This window comes from Rhinatrema bivittatum, chromosome 7 (assembly GCF_901001135.1).
Source record: "Rhinatrema bivittatum chromosome 7, aRhiBiv1.1, whole genome shotgun sequence".
Lineage (NCBI taxonomy): Eukaryota > Metazoa > Chordata > Amphibia > Gymnophiona > Rhinatrematidae > Rhinatrema > Rhinatrema bivittatum.
Genome location: NC_042621.1, coordinates 248,001,624 through 248,019,706, shown reverse-complemented (window position 1 = coordinate 248,019,706; position 18,083 = coordinate 248,001,624). Strand labels below are relative to the sequence as shown.

Below are 18,083 nucleotides of genomic sequence, written 5' to 3'. Positions count from 1 at the left end.
GTAAATCCTTAATCTGCCCTCTGGGTGTTACCATGGAGCAAGAACTGGACTCCCTCTTCCTAGCAGCTGGGAACAGTCTCTCCACTGCATCTGCCTGAATAGCAAATTCTTATTGAATATGGAGCTAACACCTGGAGAATATTTATTTTAGCACAAACATACCCCTTTTCACCATCATTTGATTTCTGTTTAGAAACATTTTATTGATCAGAGCACTATCTGTGAGTTAGGGTATTGCTATACTGATATCAATAGAAGAGCAAGAATCTCTGATAGTGTTATGATTAGATCTCGGGTAGAGAATTACATATAAGATTAGTGATAGGTAGTCAGGATGAGCTCCCAAAGGGGCAGATTTTAAATACTTGCGCGAGTGCGTACTTTTGTTCGCGCAGCAGGCGCGAACAAAAGTACGCTGGATTTTATAAGATACGCGCGTATCTTATAAAATCCGGAGTCAGCGCGCGCAAGGGGGTGCACATTTGTGCAACCTGCGAGCGCAGAGCCCAGCGCGCGCTGCCTGTTCCCTCCGAGGCCGCTCCGATTTCGGAGCGGCCTCGGAGGGAACCTTCCTTCGCCCTCCCCCCACCTTCCCCCACCTTCCCCTACCTAACCCACCCCCTCCCCGGCCCTATCTAAACCCCCCCCTTACCTTTGTCGGCAAAGTTACACCTGCTGAAAGCAGGCGTAACTTTGCGCGCGTCGGCCGGCTGCCCCGCTCCGTGGTCCGGTCCCGGGGGCTGTTCTGGAGGCCGCGGCCACACCCCCGGAACGCCCCCAGGCTGAAACCACGCCCCCGTTGCCGCCCCCGAAACACCGCGCCCCGCCCCCTAAACGCCGCGTCATCCCGCCACACCCCCGCCACGCCCCTGACAGGAAGCCCCGGGACTTACGCGTGTCCTGGGGCTCTGCACGCGCCGGCGGCCTATGCAAAATAGGCGCGCGGGCGCGTGAGGGCCCTGCGTGCGTAAATCTGGAAGGATTTACGCGCGCAGGGGTTTTAAAATCCGCCCCAAAGAATGGGCATTTTTATTTTTGGCTTACCATAGAAGCCTCTTACAAGGCATGGAATAATGGACATTTAAAACTCAAACAGTTTTAAGTTTCTACAATGGGCATACTATGGATAAAATGGACATTTAAAAATGATAGACATTTAAACACATACAATAACCAGAGAAACTAGGCCTAGAGACTTTTCCAGCATTTGGGCTTTTTGATGAAAGAAATATTTCACAATATTTAAAAGAAAAGTTGCAGAGCAGGTGGACCCTGTACTAGCAAGGCAAACAGAAGCCTTTTGGAACTTAACAAGTATCGATAAGAATGAGAACATGATTGGAGGTGAGCCCGAATGGCTCAGCATTGCCAAGTATTGATCGACTGATGAGAGCTGCAGAACTGTGCATCATATGTATTCTATAAGAAGAAAACAACCAATTAGGAAAGGTTTCATATTCAGATCCTTATAACCACCCCTGTTACAACATGGAGAGAAGTCAATAAACATTTGACCAGTTTGGTCCCTTTTGACCCAAATAACCCAGAAGCCCTGACATTTAAGGGGTATGGATTTATGCCCAGATCCAACCAATGAGATGAAAGACATATAATCATCAGATCCAACCAATGAGATGAAAGACATGCAATCTTGCTTCTTGATTGCATAAGACAGCACCATAAAAGAGTGAAGCCTGAGCCTAAACATTTGTCAAATGCTCAGCCCAATGTTTCCAGGCAACACAAGGCGTCAGCCCCAGTGCAGACAACCAGAGAGCCAGATCCAGACCAAAGCAGATGTTAAGCAGCCCAGCTGCAGATTTGACCAGAAAGAGACAGTCCAAACCATACTAAGGTGGACCTTAGAGCAGAAGGAGACATGCAGAGGAAATTTGGATTCCTGGCTATGTTACAAGACACTTCACTTCAGGGAGGAAACTGGGTAGTTAGAAAGCACTATTTGCATATTACAATATTCAGTAAAGGGAATTGAAAATTGAGCAATTGAACTTTGAAATATACATTTGCCTATACATATTTACCATCAATAAATTATATTATATACATTATCTTGGAGCCTTTGAATCTGTGCCAGAGAGTGTAAAAGGTTCCAGAGTGAATGTGTACTGTGAGGTCCTGTCATCCTGTTCTCCAGTTGGGCTTAAATCACACACAGGTACATGATCTATACATTAAGTACCCAAACATTCCATCATTAAACTTCCTTAATGCTACTATTACCCTGATAATAAAGAAACTTTCATGTTAGAACAAACAGCTTGGAATTACCTTAAGAAGTTCTGTTGAAATTCTCCTTTTCATAAATACTGATTTATTAGCTCCTGCTTTTAAAGTTCAACTACAAGGAAGAAGAGAAACTCAGCAAAAATTCAACAGGAAAGACAATAATTTGAGGAGACAACCCTTTCCTTAAAGCAGTAATATCAGCTTTATTCCTTCACATTTTAACTTGTTTTTTTCTTTCTTGTTTCTTATTTATGCCACATCTCTTTTTTACTCTACAATATTTATTTCTTCTAGTTTATATTTTTTTATTGTAATAAAATGTTGTGCCTTTTATTATAGTAACCCCTCCCCCACCATTTTATTAAAAAAAAACCCAAAAACCCTACTCCTTCTCCAAGGCCACTCTTCTTCACCTGCACCAGTCTGCTACCTGCCTAGGGTTCTGATCAGCCCAAGCCACACCCTGACTTAAACTCAAACTAACAAGTGTGTCTAAGTAAGGGGATGATGTAAACATTATTATGCCCTAGGGAGATAGATAATCCTAAAATGATAACAGGGAATCCTTAACAATGTTTTTTTTGGTTTTTTTTTTTGTTATTCTTCCGCAGTTGATTTAAAGACCTATATAAAATAATTCTACCCCTAAATGACATACAAAATAATGTTTCCTTTTTAACTGAAGAACACGATCGTTTATAATTGTAATCACCTCTTTGGTTTGATGCCAGAATGAAGTGCCACACAGTTCCCAGGACCAATCTCACAGTCCCAGACCTCCCAATTTCCTCTCCATCAGCACAACTGACAGCCACTGGGGTGTTGGGCTTCTACAGGCAGGGAGCAGGACAAGCCTCCCAGGCCCTAGGCTCTTAGGGGTGGGAACCCTTTAGCGGTCTTCCAGTCTCTCAGTCCTTCAGAAGTACTCACTCAAGAAGGTCTCAAGGGTATAAGTTCTCAGCTGGAAGAAACAGGCAGAGATTTGGAGTGGTGTTCAAACAAAAAATTTACTGTAACTTAAAAATTAGAATCCAGACAAGGATAGCAAAACTTATCCACGTGAATAGTAGAATGATAACTCTAAGGACCACAACTTCCTTATCACCTTCAACCTCTGAGTCAGGGTCCACAAGGGGAAAACTCTTTCTCTCCAACTAGGCAGGGAGCTAATGGTGGAAAAACATCTTCTTCCTTCTTAAGGCAAAAGAAAACTTCTCAAAGCAGTTCTTACTTCTTACATTTTGTGGATTTTTAGCCTGCCTTTCTAAACTGATAACGCTATTTTAATCTAGACTGACTTTGTAAAAATGAATAGGCAAGCAAAGTCAAAAACAAAGGGAATGAAAGAAATAGTTCTTAAATATGCCTGAATGTCTCAAAAGAACTGTAAATTGTCTTAGGAATTTATCTATAACAGGCAGCTCGCCCATGCCATTCACTAAAAGTAGTGAGCTGATACATTTACTTATCTTACAATTAATGTTTTCTGTTTTCTGTTTTTTTATTTATTTCTTTAAGAAAAATGTTATTTTAATTAGCCTGTCCCATTAACAGTGCTATTCTTACTACCTTCTGACCCCTGCTGTATTTATTTTGCAGTGGGCAATAAAAGGACTATTAATCTTTTTTTTTTTTCTGTTTTTTTTTGTTTGTTTTTTTTAAATTGCCTCTACTTTTCTCTGCAAGGTTTTTTTCCCTTGTTTTATGGAAGAAAGATCTAGATGTGTCTTTGCTCAAATGCAAAACCTGTAGAGGTCCATACTTAGCTGCTATGCGCCTGTACTAGTTAGCTGGTTATATATAACTGGCTAATTAGCAGGGTATATTCAGCGGTGCATAAACCCGGGCTATCTTAAAGTTAGCTGGTTCTTTATAATCAGATAACTTTAGGACAGCCCTAGAATTAGCTGCAGAAGGTAACTGACTAATGCTGCTCCTCCCCAGAACGCCTCCTGCCTGCCCCCATTGTGTCCGGCTAAATTCTAGCTGGGTAACTAGAATTTAGCCGGATAAGGGCTGAATATAGCCGGGTACGCCATTTAGATGGATAACTATTACGTTATCTGTATAAATAGCTTTTGAATGTGTAACATAAGATAGTATTGACGGCAGAAGAAGAGCAAATGGTCTAACCAGTCTGCCCAGCAAGTTTCTTATGGTAGTAACTGCTTCTTTCTGCTAAATACCCCTATGTTTCTGTTAAGAGTAGTAACTGCTTCGCCATGCAGGTTACTCCCAAGCCTTATGTAGGATCTGTATTGGCACCCTTACTTTTCAATATATTTATAAATGATCTGGAAAGAAATACGACAAGTGAGGTAATCAAATTTGCAGATGATACAAAATTGTTCAGAATAGTTAAATCACAAGCAGGTTGTGATAAATTGCAGGAAGACCTTGTGAGACTGGAAAATTGGGCATCCAAATGGCAGATGAAATTTTATGTGGACAAGTGCAAGGTGATGCATATAGGGAAAAATAACCCATGCTATAGTTACACAATGTTAGGTTCCATATTAGGTGCTACTACCCAAGAAAGAGATCTAGGTGTCATAGTGGATAACACATTGAAATCGTCGGTTCAGTGTGCTGCGGCAGTCAAAAAAGCAAACAGAATGTTGGGAATCGCTCCATGGTGAGACCACACCTTGAATACTGTGTACAATTCTGGTCGCCGCATCTCAAAAAAGATATAATTGCGATGGAGAAGGTACAGAGAAGGGCGACCAAAATGATAAAGGGAATGGAACAGCTCCCCTATGAGGAAAGACTAAAGAGGTTAGGACTTTTCAGCTTGGAGAAGAGGTGGCTGATAGAGGTGTTTAAAATCATGAGAGGTCTAGAACGGGTAAATGTGAATCGGCTATTTACTCTTTCGGATAATAAATGGACTAGGGGGCACTCCATGAAGTTAGCATGGGGCACATTTAAAACTAATCGGAGAAAGTTCTTTTTCACTCAACGCACAATTAAACTCTGGAATTTGTTGCCAGAAGATGTGGTTAGTGCAGTTTGTATAGCTGTGTTTAAAAAAGGATTGGATAAGTTCTTGGAGGAGAAGTCCATTACCTGCTATTAATTAAGTTGACTTAGAAAATAGCCACTGCTATTACTAGCAACGGTAACATGGAATAGACTTAGTTTTTGGGTACTTGCCAGGTTCTTATGGCCTGGATTGGCTTCTGTTGGAAACAGGATGCTGAGCTTGATGGACCCTTGGTCTGACCCAGTATGGCATGTTCTTATGTTCTTATATTAACAATTGAAATCAAGCAATTGTCAAACCCATAACAAAATTACTGCTAACAACATTTTGCTCAGGGTGAGCAGCCTTCCTGATAATTCAGACAGTGCTGCTTGAATGTGCTTTGCTTTCTGACTTGGCTGTAGAAGCAGTCCTATGCTTTTTCCCCTTTGTCTGTGTATCAGTACCCCAGACTGTAAAAGCTGGGGTCCGGTTGGTTGTCCTCTGAATCCAGTTTCCTTTTTCCCCACCCCTACCGCAAGACTCCTTCAGTGTTCCTCAATTCTCTCTTCCAGCTCTCCCTGAATCATTTCTGGCAGCTTGGTACTTTACAGCACACACGTGCCTCCTTTTCCAGCCGATGACAGTCTTAATCCATGGATCGGCCAGCGGGAATGAAGCAATGGTGACTGAATGATTTACTGAGAAAAAAATGTTTCATGCCCACTCGCCTGGGGCATGTTCTTGAACTTCCACTCATCAGGCTAATGGGCTGCAAGAGTTCAGTCAGATAGTATGAATGGATAGCTGACCTGGGGAAATGCAGGGAAAGTGAAAATAATACTAAAACAAGCTCTTAAGTAAGATGAAATGTGCATTCCTATAGCAAACTCAGGTGTCACTCTACAATGAGCATCTCATGGTTGCTACAACTTTTCATTTTTTTTTTCTTTTTTAATAGATAAGGCAGAACTCTACTAAGCAGCCTGGAGAGGGCTATTGAACAGTGCTATCGTATATTTAAATCCAAATTATCAATATTCTTCTCTCCTTATAATCCCTCTCACACACACACAAATCAAGTTTTCATTTTGAACACAGGGTGGAAGAATTTAACTCCTCATGCCCCAGACAGACTATTATTTTGCAGCTAGTAGCATTACTAATATAGAAAGGAGGGAGACTGTATTATTCGGTATCTGTGGGGAATAGTTTTGACTTGATCCAAACCCTCCTGGCTTCTGCAAGACCTCCTAAGAAGTCATATGAGGATATTTTGGATGTGTTCATGAACATTTCTTGCCCCCAACCCTTGGAGATAAAACAAATTATTGTTTTATAGAAATAGAATTAGGCGTCAGAGGAGAGTGTTTCCATATTTATTGCGGAAGTGCACTATCTGGCACATCACTGTAATTTCCCAGACTTGCAGGAAACGCTGCAGGATTGGCTGGTGTGTAACCTGTATGATGAGACCCTGTAGATATGGCTGGTGCTTCCATTTAGGCACCAGCCACTCCCAAAATATTGGGAGCGGCAAAATTCAGCCAGTCGAGGCCCAGAGGGAGTTCTGTGCTGGAACTGTCACAAATAGGTAAGTTGGGAAAGGTGATGCTTGATTGAAGATTAGCCTAGGGTGCGAATCCTCTTGCTGCAGCCCTGCCTGTAAAAACCAACTGTTTCCAAAGAAGCAGATTACCTTCCAAAGTGCTCAAAGTGAAGTAGAAGTAGCTGTAGAAGAAGCAGGAGCAGCAATTACTTGTAAAGTATTCAAGACAAAGCTTATCTTATCCAGAAAAGATCATGGAAAATATTATAAATAAAATTACAGAGCATATAGATAGATATGATTTAATGGTACACAGCCAGCATGAATTTACCCAAGGGAACATAAGAACATAAGAAGTTGCTATTCCTGAGACCAAGAGTCCATCAAGCCCAGTATCCTATCTCCAACAGTGGCCAATCCAAGTCACAAGTACTTGGCAAGTATTTAAGCAGAATATAAATGTTTCTAAATAAATAAATAGATGTGTGCATGTTTCTAAATAAATAAATAAATAAATAGATGTGTGCATGTATGTGTGATAACACACATTTTATCCTAAGTATAGTAACTGATTCTAGTTTTTTGTCACTGACATAGATCATTGCAACTGTGTATATGTATATGTGTTAAATAATGTATTGCACAAAACTGTTAGAATCCTGTTTTGATTTTTTAGTCTTAAAGAAAGAAAAGAATTGTACACGCCATTCTGGTACTTGTATACTCATTAATTCTCCTTTTGAGCACATAAAGTACAAACTAACAACAGTGGAGCTACATAAATCTTTAAGTAGATTAGACAGTAAAGGTTAATTTAATTTAATTTAAAAAGAGGTCTTCTTTTCCCTCCTGTGTTAAATATATACCATCACGCCCACTGATTTGAATTAAATGGCAAAAGCATTCTAGGAAATTTAGTTTTTCCTTTTCCATTTAGGTAAACAAATAGCAAAATTTGTTTGAAGTCCCTGTGGTTAAAGAAAGTAAGATTATTAGCTAGTGTGATGGGCCAAAATGAATAAGAAATATATAGATGCCTCCCTTATTGGGTCTACCTGCAGTAAAGCTACCAGTTTGGGCATCAATACCTAGGAAGTCCCAGTCCTATTTTATTGGATAGGCTGTGCATTTCACTTTGTCCTTGAGTATGAGATAGCAGCAGTGAAGAAGAGAAGTTTAGTAACTAAATAACTACTGACATTATCATTTAGTTATTCTAATGGCACCAGGTGATGCCCAAAAGCTTGGTACTGCTCTGTCTTTTTCTGTTCCAATGTACTTTTTATATTTGCCATTTGAATCAAAATGACTATGGCCTAGTTTCACTAATACCGCCGGGCTCTTTGAATCGTGTGGTACGGGGGGGGGTGAAGCGGGGTTCGGGCCTGCAAAAGCCGGTAGCAATTGCACCTCTGCGGTGCAGTCGCTGCCGGCTTTCGCACCCAATAGCGCCATCATAAAAGGTGGTGCTATTGGGTGCGAAATTGGCAGCAAAGAGGGTTCTTACATTTTCACTGTCCGCGATGTCTTCATGGCGTCCACCCCGGTGCCGCCCCGACTCCTCCTGTTCCGGTCTTGACGCCGCTTTGGAAAATGATCCCCTAAGTTTGCTTAAAATTTTGCAATATGAAAAATCATTGAATCTGTTAATCAAGATGTCACACTCAATCAAATTCACTCCTGGAGATGAGGGTGTAATTTATTTGAATTAATTTCTTTTGATATATTAATTCCATTATATTGGTATAATAATTTTTTTGTTTCCTGTTTCTTTCTCAAACATCTTCTAAACAAGACCATTGGTAGTACTTCTAATCACAGGAATCCAGTTTTTATCGGCATAAGCCAGTCTAGTTTTAATGGTTTGGTTCATTCTTTGACCATCCTGGGGGGTCATATGGACAGTGGAGTCTGTGCTTCATACTCAATGCACTGGTCACTTGTTCAATTACCTTATTATGAAATTCAGGTCCTTGTCACGGTTAATTCCAGTGAGGAATGTATTTATTGAGCAATAGTTTTTGTCATTATGGTAGCAACATTAGTTCTTGTATGATAGGCCTCTGCCCATTTACCCTATCTGCTGTTACCAAATTATACTGATAGCTCTTTGCTTTTGATATATATATATATATATATATATATATATATATATATATATATATATATATATATAAAAACCCCCTTACATTAACAAATGTATGGGAAACAACTAGCACTTATGTGAATTCAAAAAATATTTCAAAATGATTTATTACTGATAAAGAATCATTACTTTATTTAATAAGTTAATCACCTATCACCATTACACACATTGAATTTTCACATGTCACAAAAAGTACATACACATTAAAATTAGCATAGAGTCCTCTAAAGTATATCCCTCAGTGCTCACCTACTTCTTACCTCGATCTTACCCTAAACGGACCTTGTACAGCCTAATCCCATTGATGTTAACTTAGGTCCTTGTTGATGAATACACCTCTTGCATCAAAAACCTCATGTATAAATCTTAAATAATAACCATATATGTTTCCAAAAATCATAAATCCTAGGTGTATTGCATTCATCCAGTTCTTTAATCCATCCCGACAAGGGCCTCGTTTCGCCACTGCTGGCTTCTTCAGGGGAATACTCTTTTTCTAAAGACCCAACATCAACAGTTACCCATGGCTCCCACCTCGTGTCTACAATACATAAAACAGTATTACAGAAAACAAAAAAATTTTTTACATAACAAACATGACTCATACTGAAATATATTTATGCCCAATTTATCAAAGTTGTCCAATGAAATTTAACTTATTTAAAACATTGCATATATTAATATAAAGTGCCTGAATAGTAATAAATCAATTCTGTGATTTATAAAAACTTATCCTAAGTCCCACTCCTACCTAAAATTGAAGGAGCGGACTCAGACACAACACACTCAATTCACTCCAGCTCAATGGCTCCCGTTGTTTATCATGAAAAACTCCCGAATATGAGTGTAATCCTAAAAATTGGTTCAAACAAAAAAATCTTTAGTATTAAACCTTCACTATGAACAATGTTTTAACAAAAACTCACAAAAATTAATTAAATATATTTTACGTCAGGTGTAGTCTTGAGATACTCCCATACTGAAACCAATGTAGTTTTACCTCTTCACTCTGTTAGAAACCCGACTCCCTTGGTGTAAACCAGGAGTTTCACTGCCTGGCTCCCGACTCCCTTCATATGAGCCAGGAGTTTCACTTCCTGGATCTCCTCCTCCTTCACCACACCTATAAAGACCATAAAATTTATAACCATGCTTTTTGAGGGGTCACTGCCCTCAATATACAAAACTTTATATAAGATTATACCTTTTTCACATAATCAGTGCTTTCAAAAATGGAGTCGCCATACCGTCAAACTTCAATCTTACTCCTTAAATTGCACGATGAGCAATATATATCCTCTCGAATATGTTCAAACGCTTGCCCAAACTTTCTCGCACGCTATTTACTAGTCTAGATGTAAAACAAGAACCAAATGAACACCCTCAACCACTGTGTTACAATGAGCCTCACCATGATACAACAAAAGCGACAACGCTCACCTTTTCCGTTTTTCCACCATGCGTATCTCCTCAGCGTCTCCCACTGGGGCTTGTACCACCTAACCTGCCCTTTTATACTCCTCCTCTTAATATTAAAGCGACCAATCCGCACACACCTTGAACCACCATACGTATCACCTCAGAGTCTCAAAAAAAGGCTCATACCTCCAAACTAACCTGTTATACTCCTCCTCTCCACATTAAAACAACCAAACCACTCCCACACGTTAACGTCCATCCAAGCAAAACACTCCCACCTAAAACCACCATACGTATCGCCTCAAAGTCTTATAAAGGGACTTATACCTCCAAACTATCCTATTATGCTCCTCCTCTCCACATTAAAGTGACCAAACCACTCCTACACTCTAACACCCATCCAATCAAAACACTCCTACCACATTTCTGCAGAACGTTCATATATTTCAACCCCTGCCCAACCCCCTCCCTCAGTCAGACCATTTATGGCTAGCTCCTATTGCATAAGTCTCTTCTTCTTAAGCTTACCCACGGTATTAACATCCAACCTGATTATATAAAAAATTATATCTACACCCTGTCAATAAACTATGACCACCATGTAAAACCTTCCATTTAAATACCGAGTCAGACTCAATGCATAGCAATGCATAGCAATGCATAGCATTGCATTGAGTCATAGTTTATTGACAGGGTGTAGATATAATTTTTTATATAATCAGGTTGGATGTTAATACCGTGGGTAAGCATAAGAAGAAGAGACTTATGCAATAGGAGCTAGCCATAAATGGTCTGACTGAGGGAGGGGGTTGGGCAGGGGTTGAAATATATGAACGTTCTGCAGAAATGTGGTAGGAGTGTTTTGATTGGATGGGTGTTAGAGTGTAGGAGTGGTTTGGTCACTTTAATGTGGAGAGGAGGAGCATAATAGGATAGTTTGGAGGTATAAGTCCCTTTATAAGACTTTGAGGCGATACGTATGGTGGTTTTAGGTGGGAGTGTTTTGCTTGGATGGACGTTAACGTGTGGGAGTGGTTTGGTTGTTTTAATGTGGAGAGGAGGAGTATAACAGGTTAGTTTGGAGGTATGAGCCTTTTTTTTGAGACTCTGAGGTGATACGTATGGTGGTTCAAGGTGTGTGCGGATTGGTCGCTTTAATATTAAGAGGAGGAGTATAAAAGGGCAGGTTAGGTGGTACAAGCCCCAGTGGGAGACGCTGAGGAGATACGCATGGTGGAAAAACGGAAAAGGTGAGCGTTGTCGCTTTTGTTGTATCATGGTGAGGCTCATTGTAACACAGTGGTTGAGGGTGTTCATTTGGTTCTTGTTTTACATCTAGACTAGTAAATAGCGTGCGAGAAAGTTTGGGCAAGCGTTTGAACATATTCGAGAGGATATATATTGCTCATCGTGCAATTTAAGGAGTAAGATTGAAGTTTGACGGTATGGCGACTCCATTTTTGAAAGCACTGATTATGTGAAAAAGGTATAATCTTATATAAAGTTTTGTATATTGAGGGCAGTGACCCCTCAAAAAGCATGGTTATAAATTTTATGGTCTTTATAGGTGTGGTGAAGGAGGAGGAGATCCAGGAAGTGAAACTCCTGGCTCATATGAAGGGAGTCGGGAGCCAGGCAGTGAAACTCCTGGTTTACACCAAGGGAGTCGGGTTTCTAACAGAGTGAAGAGGTAAAACTACATTGGTTTCAGTATGGGAGTATCTCAAGACTACACCTGACGTAAAATATATTTAATTAATTTTTGTGAGTTTTTGTTAAAACATTGTTCATAGTGAAGGTTTAATACTAAAGATTTTTTTGTTTGAACCAATTTTAGGATTACACTCATATTCGGGAGTTTTTCATGATAAACAACGGGAGCCATTGAGCTGGAGTGAATTGAGTGTGTTGTGTCTGAGTCCGCTCCTTCAATTTTAGGTAGGAGTGGGACTTAGGATAAGTTTTTATAAATCACAGAGTTGATTTATTACTGTTCAGGCACTTTATATTAATATATGCAATGTTTTAAATAAGTTAAATTTCATTGGACAACTTTGATAAATTGGGCATAAATATATTTCAGTATGAGTCATGTTTGTTATGTAAAAAAATTTTTTTGTTTTCTGTAATACTGTTTTATGTATTGTAGACACGAGGTGGGAGCCATGGGTAACTGTTGATGTTGGGTCTTTAGAAAAAGAGTATTCCCCTGAAGAAGCCAGCAGTGGCGAAACGAGGCCCTTGTCGGGATGGATTAAAGAACTGGATGAATGCAATACACCTAGGATTTATGATTTTTGGAAACATATATGGTTATTATTTAAGATTTATACATGAGGTTTTTGATGCAAGAGGTGTATTCATCAACAAAGACCTAAGTTAACATCAATGGGATTAGGCTGTACAAGGTCCGTTTAGGGTAAGATCGAGGTAAGAAGTAGGTGAGCACTGAGGGATATACTTTAGAGGACTCTATGCTAATTTTAATGTGTATGTACTTTTTGTGACATGTGAAAATTCAATGTGTGTAATGGTGATAGGTGATTAACTTATTAAATAAAGTAATGATTCTTTATCAGTAATAAATCATTTTGAAATATTTTTTGAATTCACATAAGTGCTAGTTGTTTCCCATACATTTGTTAATGTAAGGGTTTTTTTTTGATATATATGTTTCTCATAGCACTGGTAGAGACGATATTGCCTATAGTTTTTTGATTGCTATATATATATATATATATATATATAGTCCATTTGCAATTGCACAAGGGTCCCCACAATGGTACAACAGTCTATTGAGGAACTTTGGTACTTGATGAAATGTTATGATGTGCATAAACAATATAATTATGTATTAATTTTATTGCCATTGATCTAAATCTTATGAAAATCATTTCTCCTCCTCCCCTCAGCCATTTGTGCCATTTCATGAAAAGGTAAGAGAGATGGGTAGGGGACACAGGTGGGCAACGAGGTAGCCAAAGATCATCTTGTATAACATCTTGTATAGTTAAAAATGATAGTTAATGTTTATAAAGATGTTTGAGAAGGAAAGAGGAAATAAAAAAATTATTATGTATATTGTAAGATAATGACATTAACATATCAAAAGGAATTAATTCAAATAAATTACATTGGTTCTTAATGGATTCACTCAATTTAGTCAACATTTAGCTGAGAGTCAATCTTTACACTATTAACATTACATTTCCCTACTATTAAAACTCGGCAATTTTCTCTGTTACATTCAATAGCTTTTCCTATCTCACTTCTTTTTTTGTAACTAATGTCAGTATTTATCATTTAGTTATGAAATTTCTCTTCTGCACTGTTGCTATCTCATGCTCAAGGACAAAATAAAATGCACAGCCTAGACAATAAAATAGGACTGGGACTTTCTAGGTATTAGTGCCCAAACTGGTTTGGAGATTTAGGAAAGAAATAGATATATATAGAATTGCTATTATTACATTTGCATTAATTTTCTTATGGTTTTATGCTTTGGCTGTAAATGTGTGATAATAAATCTCTGCTGTAAGTCTGCTACCAGTTTAATAGTTTCTGCAATGGTATCCACTCTACTTCCTGCTGCTACTAAACTTTCTGATCTCCACTCAAAGAAAAAACTCAGCCTGTTCCTATTAACTTCCTACCCCTCTCCCCCCCAAGAAAGAAGATTTCTAGATGTTACTGCTCCAGGGCCAGTGCAAGCATATTTAGCACCCTAGGAGAACCTTTGGTCATTCACACATCCCCAACTCAACTACTGGAGACAGTGGCTCCAGCACAGTACTTCATTCTTTGATGGTATTGGCTCTGATACAGCACCTCTCTAGGCTTCACACTGGCAGGAGTTTGCTGCCCCCAAATCATGGTACTCTAGGCAACTGCCTAATTTGCCTAATGAAAGCACCACCCTGTACAACTCGGCTCCAACTGACATGAGACTAGCCCAGAGCCTGCACCCCATGATGGGTAAGTGTCCTATCTTAACGCATTGATCCTTGATCCTTCATGGGACCAACCTTAGACAAGGGGTGAAGGCCAGCAGTATTGGAACATAATATTGTCTTACTAAACATCAAATATGACAAAAGGGGAAAATTTAAGGTGCTTCAAGGGTTTCTCTCTGAAGACAGGCCACTTGTTGGTGGGGAAGAAGCAGAAAGGTAATAGCATTATAAGACTGAATTGATCAGACTTGGAGAAATAGCCTAGGCTGCTACAGAATGCTAAATGATGTCAAAGGCCAGTATTAAGTTTGCTTTTGCTTTCTCGGCTCAACTTACAATAAATCATATGACTTACAAGAATACAGCAGCACGTATGGGATAAGATAATAGTACTAACCGGTTGAAAAATGTTGCAAAGAAACTAACTCATTGGTGTGCAGGTTTGAGAGAGGCGACGTATATAACCTATTGCACAGCTTCAAATGAGTGAGCTCTGCATTTATCTTACTCTGCATTGCTCTGTAAGATATATTACTAATAAATAAAATTTCTCATTGCTGATTGTTGGTGTTCAGCATTTATTCTTGCAGTGGGATGTGCCTGCGACACCACCTCCTCCCTCATTTGGAGAATCCATGCCAAGGTTTAGTAGGACTTTGCAAGGACCAAGCCTTGGTACCGAGTATGACCCCTGTCTTAAAAGCCATCACTAAAAGAGGGATTACATTAGTTTAGTGGTTCCAGTCTCCAATAGTTATTTCATCTACTTCACAGACCGACTATATAGATGAACTTAGGAGGTAATTTTAAAAGGAGTTACACGTTTAAATGTAACTTGCTATCATAACAATTCTAAAAAGCCATTTGTGCACATAAAATGCACTTACACATAAATATCCTATGGACAATTTAATGACATATATTGTAGTAATTTTCAAAAGCCCACTTACATGGGTAAAATACATTTACAATTGTCAAACCCAATTTTAAGTGTACAAATGCTTTTTAAAATCATTAATTGGCATTTGGCCCTGGAGAGATCCGGGAATATAACAGCAGGGATCAAGCAGGTGATGCACATAGGTATAACTACTACATATGGAGAAACATGTAGTAAGCGCTACTGCTTCATCCTGTTACTACCACAGATTTACCAGTTTAAAAATTATTCTTGGTATGCCTAAGGTGCAAAAGGATCTCTTTAGGAGTAACAGTCAATGTTATCTTAGTAGCCCAGGAGGCATGAAAGAGGGAAATGCAGTAAATTCAGGACTAAAGTACGGAAATAATTTTTGTCTCAGAAAGTTGGTGGATAGTACATGGTGCAGCCTCTCAGCAGAAATGTGAGAGTCAAAACTTGTATTCTGCAATTTAAAAAGGTATAGAACAGTATCAGTGTCTCTCTAGCCATGGGAAAGGAAGGCTAATCCTGGATATCAAGTTGAGCCTGTATTCCTGTAGTAGGTATAGAAAATGGGCAGAGCCCATTAGTAGGCCATTTATGTGGAAATAGCCTACTAATCACATGCTATGTTATATCACCAGACAGATCCTGTGCCTTTTTTCTTGTTAATTATGAAGCTTTTATATAGTGTCAGACAAACTGGATATCCGCCCTTATTTTATTCATTCTTTTTGGGGTAAATATTCAAAGCCATTTAGCTGGATAACTCATAATTTAATAAGCTAAATGGAAAGTTTATGAACTAAACAATAAGCAGATAAGAGGGATGTGCAGAGGGACGCCATACGTTGCAGTCGGGATTCGTATTCGTCGGGGGGCAGATACGTTATATTCGGCAAGGGGGGCCCCCGATACGTACATGCATTAATTCTTATTCGTTTCCCAGCTAAAATTGAATTAAGCACAACCCCCCCCCCCCCCACCCTCCTGATCCCCCCAAGACTTACCAAAACTCCCTGGTGGTCCAGCGGGGGGTCCGGAAGCCATCTCCTGCACTCACACCTTCGGCTGCCGGTATTCAAAATGTAGCCGATAACCTTTGACCTTCTATGTCACAGGGACTAGGGGTGCCATTGGTCTGCCCCTGTCACATGGTAGGAGCAATGGTTGGCTGGCACCATCTTGTGCTCCTACCATGTGACAGGGGCTGACCAATGGCACCAGTAGCCCCTGTGACATAAGGAGGGCAAAGGCTATTGGTGCCATTTTGAATACTGGCAGCCGACAGTCCGAGTGCAGGAGATCGCTCCCGGACCCCCGCTGGACCACCAGGGAATTTGGCAAGTCTTGTGGAGGTCAGGAGTATCCCCCAAGATTTACCAAAAGTCCCTGGTGGTCCAGCGGGGGTCCGGGAGCGATCTCCTGCTCTTGGGCTGTCGGCTGCCAGTAATCAAACTGGCGCTGATAGCCTTTGCCCTCACTATGTCACAGGGGCCGACCGTCGGCCCCTGTGACATAGTGAGGGCAAAGGCTATCGGCTGCCAGTATTCAAAATAAGATGGCACCAGCCATCCATTGCTCCTACCATGTGACGGGGCTGACCAATGGCACCGGTAGCCCCTGTGACATAGTAGGTCAAAGGCTATCGGCACCATTTTAAATACTGGCAGCTGAGGGTGTGAGTGCAGGAGATGGCTCCCAGACCCCCGCTGGACCACCAGGGAGTTTTGGTAAGTCTTGGGGGGTCAGGAGGGTGGGGGGGGGTTGTTTAAATTGGCTCCTTTAGACGGCCGTATAATTCGGTGAAGATTCGTTGTATTCGTGGGGAATCGCGATACGTTTCGCTTCCCCACGAATACAACGAATATGGCCCCATACATTGCAGATTATAAATACGTAGGAAACGAATGTACACCCCTAGGAGATAAGTCATTATCAGGCTAAGATATAGCCAGTTAAAAAAGGTGTTCCTGGGACATGCGTAGGTTATTTGGCTAACTGCTGATTTTCATTTGTATCCGGTAAAGTTTTAGAGCATTGCTCACAGGTTTTACATGATCGGGTTCACATAAATTTTTCTTTGTGTTGGCGCTCAAAAATTGTTGGTTTAAAAAAATGTTGCTCTCATGAAAAAAATGTGTACACACCTAGTCACTCCTTAGAGGAAGCATTGCTACATGCTAGCAGAATACCTTATCTCAATCACACATGTAGAACACAGACAGACCCTCACCAAATCAAGAGATGAAAAATTATAATTGGAAACATGCAGGCAAAAACTGAACTTGAAACCACAACAAGCCAGACTCTGTATGGAATGGAATAACAAATAACATTCATCACTAAACATCAAACAATAACATCAAGAAATATAAAGCATCAATCATAATAGTAAAACCAAACTCATAAAAAGAATTAATATTTCAAAACAGCTGATGAAAAGAACCTCCAATGATTACAAATATATAACTTTTTTTTAAATTTCTCAAACATCAATAAAATATTTCAAACTAGCAGACACAGCAAGCAATATCATCCAATAGTTAAAATTAAAACTAAAATAAATCCCCTCCTCTCTATACCTGGGAACTTTAGATTCCAGTCACCCAGATATTGTCATCTATTAGTAAGGGATGGGAGATATGCACAAATGTTCTTCTCTGTCTAGCATACATGTTCATTCTCATGCAAACTCCCTTATATTCTCTCTCATACACACTGGCTCACATGCTCTATCTCACAGCCCTGCTCACTGTGTCCCACACTGACGCTCTTGTTCACACATATGCTCAACGGCTCACTCATGCTCTCTCATATACATACTCACACACATGTTCACTGACTCTTTCTTGCTCATACACATGTTTACTGGCTCATTCGTTTTTTTTTACACTCACCCA

At 39.9% G+C, this 18,083-nt stretch overlaps 2 long non-coding RNA genes across 2 annotated transcripts; one reads left to right on the top strand and one right to left on the bottom strand.

Annotated features, from left to right (window-relative positions):
* Positions 1 to 9,276: 9,276 nt before the first annotated feature.
* Positions 9,277 to 9,930, bottom strand: LOC115094973. The gene is made up of 3 exons (XR_003857656.1): positions 9,908 to 9,930; positions 9,659 to 9,759; positions 9,277 to 9,448 (listed from the first exon to the last, which is right to left on the bottom strand). It is a non-coding gene; the product is annotated as an uncharacterized LOC115094973 (long non-coding RNA).
* Positions 9,931 to 11,993: 2,063 nt separating this feature from the next.
* On the top strand, positions 11,994 to 12,647 carry LOC115095020. Its single transcript, XR_003857668.1, has 3 exons — positions 11,994 to 12,016; positions 12,164 to 12,264; positions 12,476 to 12,647. It is a non-coding gene; the product is annotated as an uncharacterized LOC115095020 (long non-coding RNA).
* Positions 12,648 to 18,083: the final 5,436 nt, after the last annotated feature.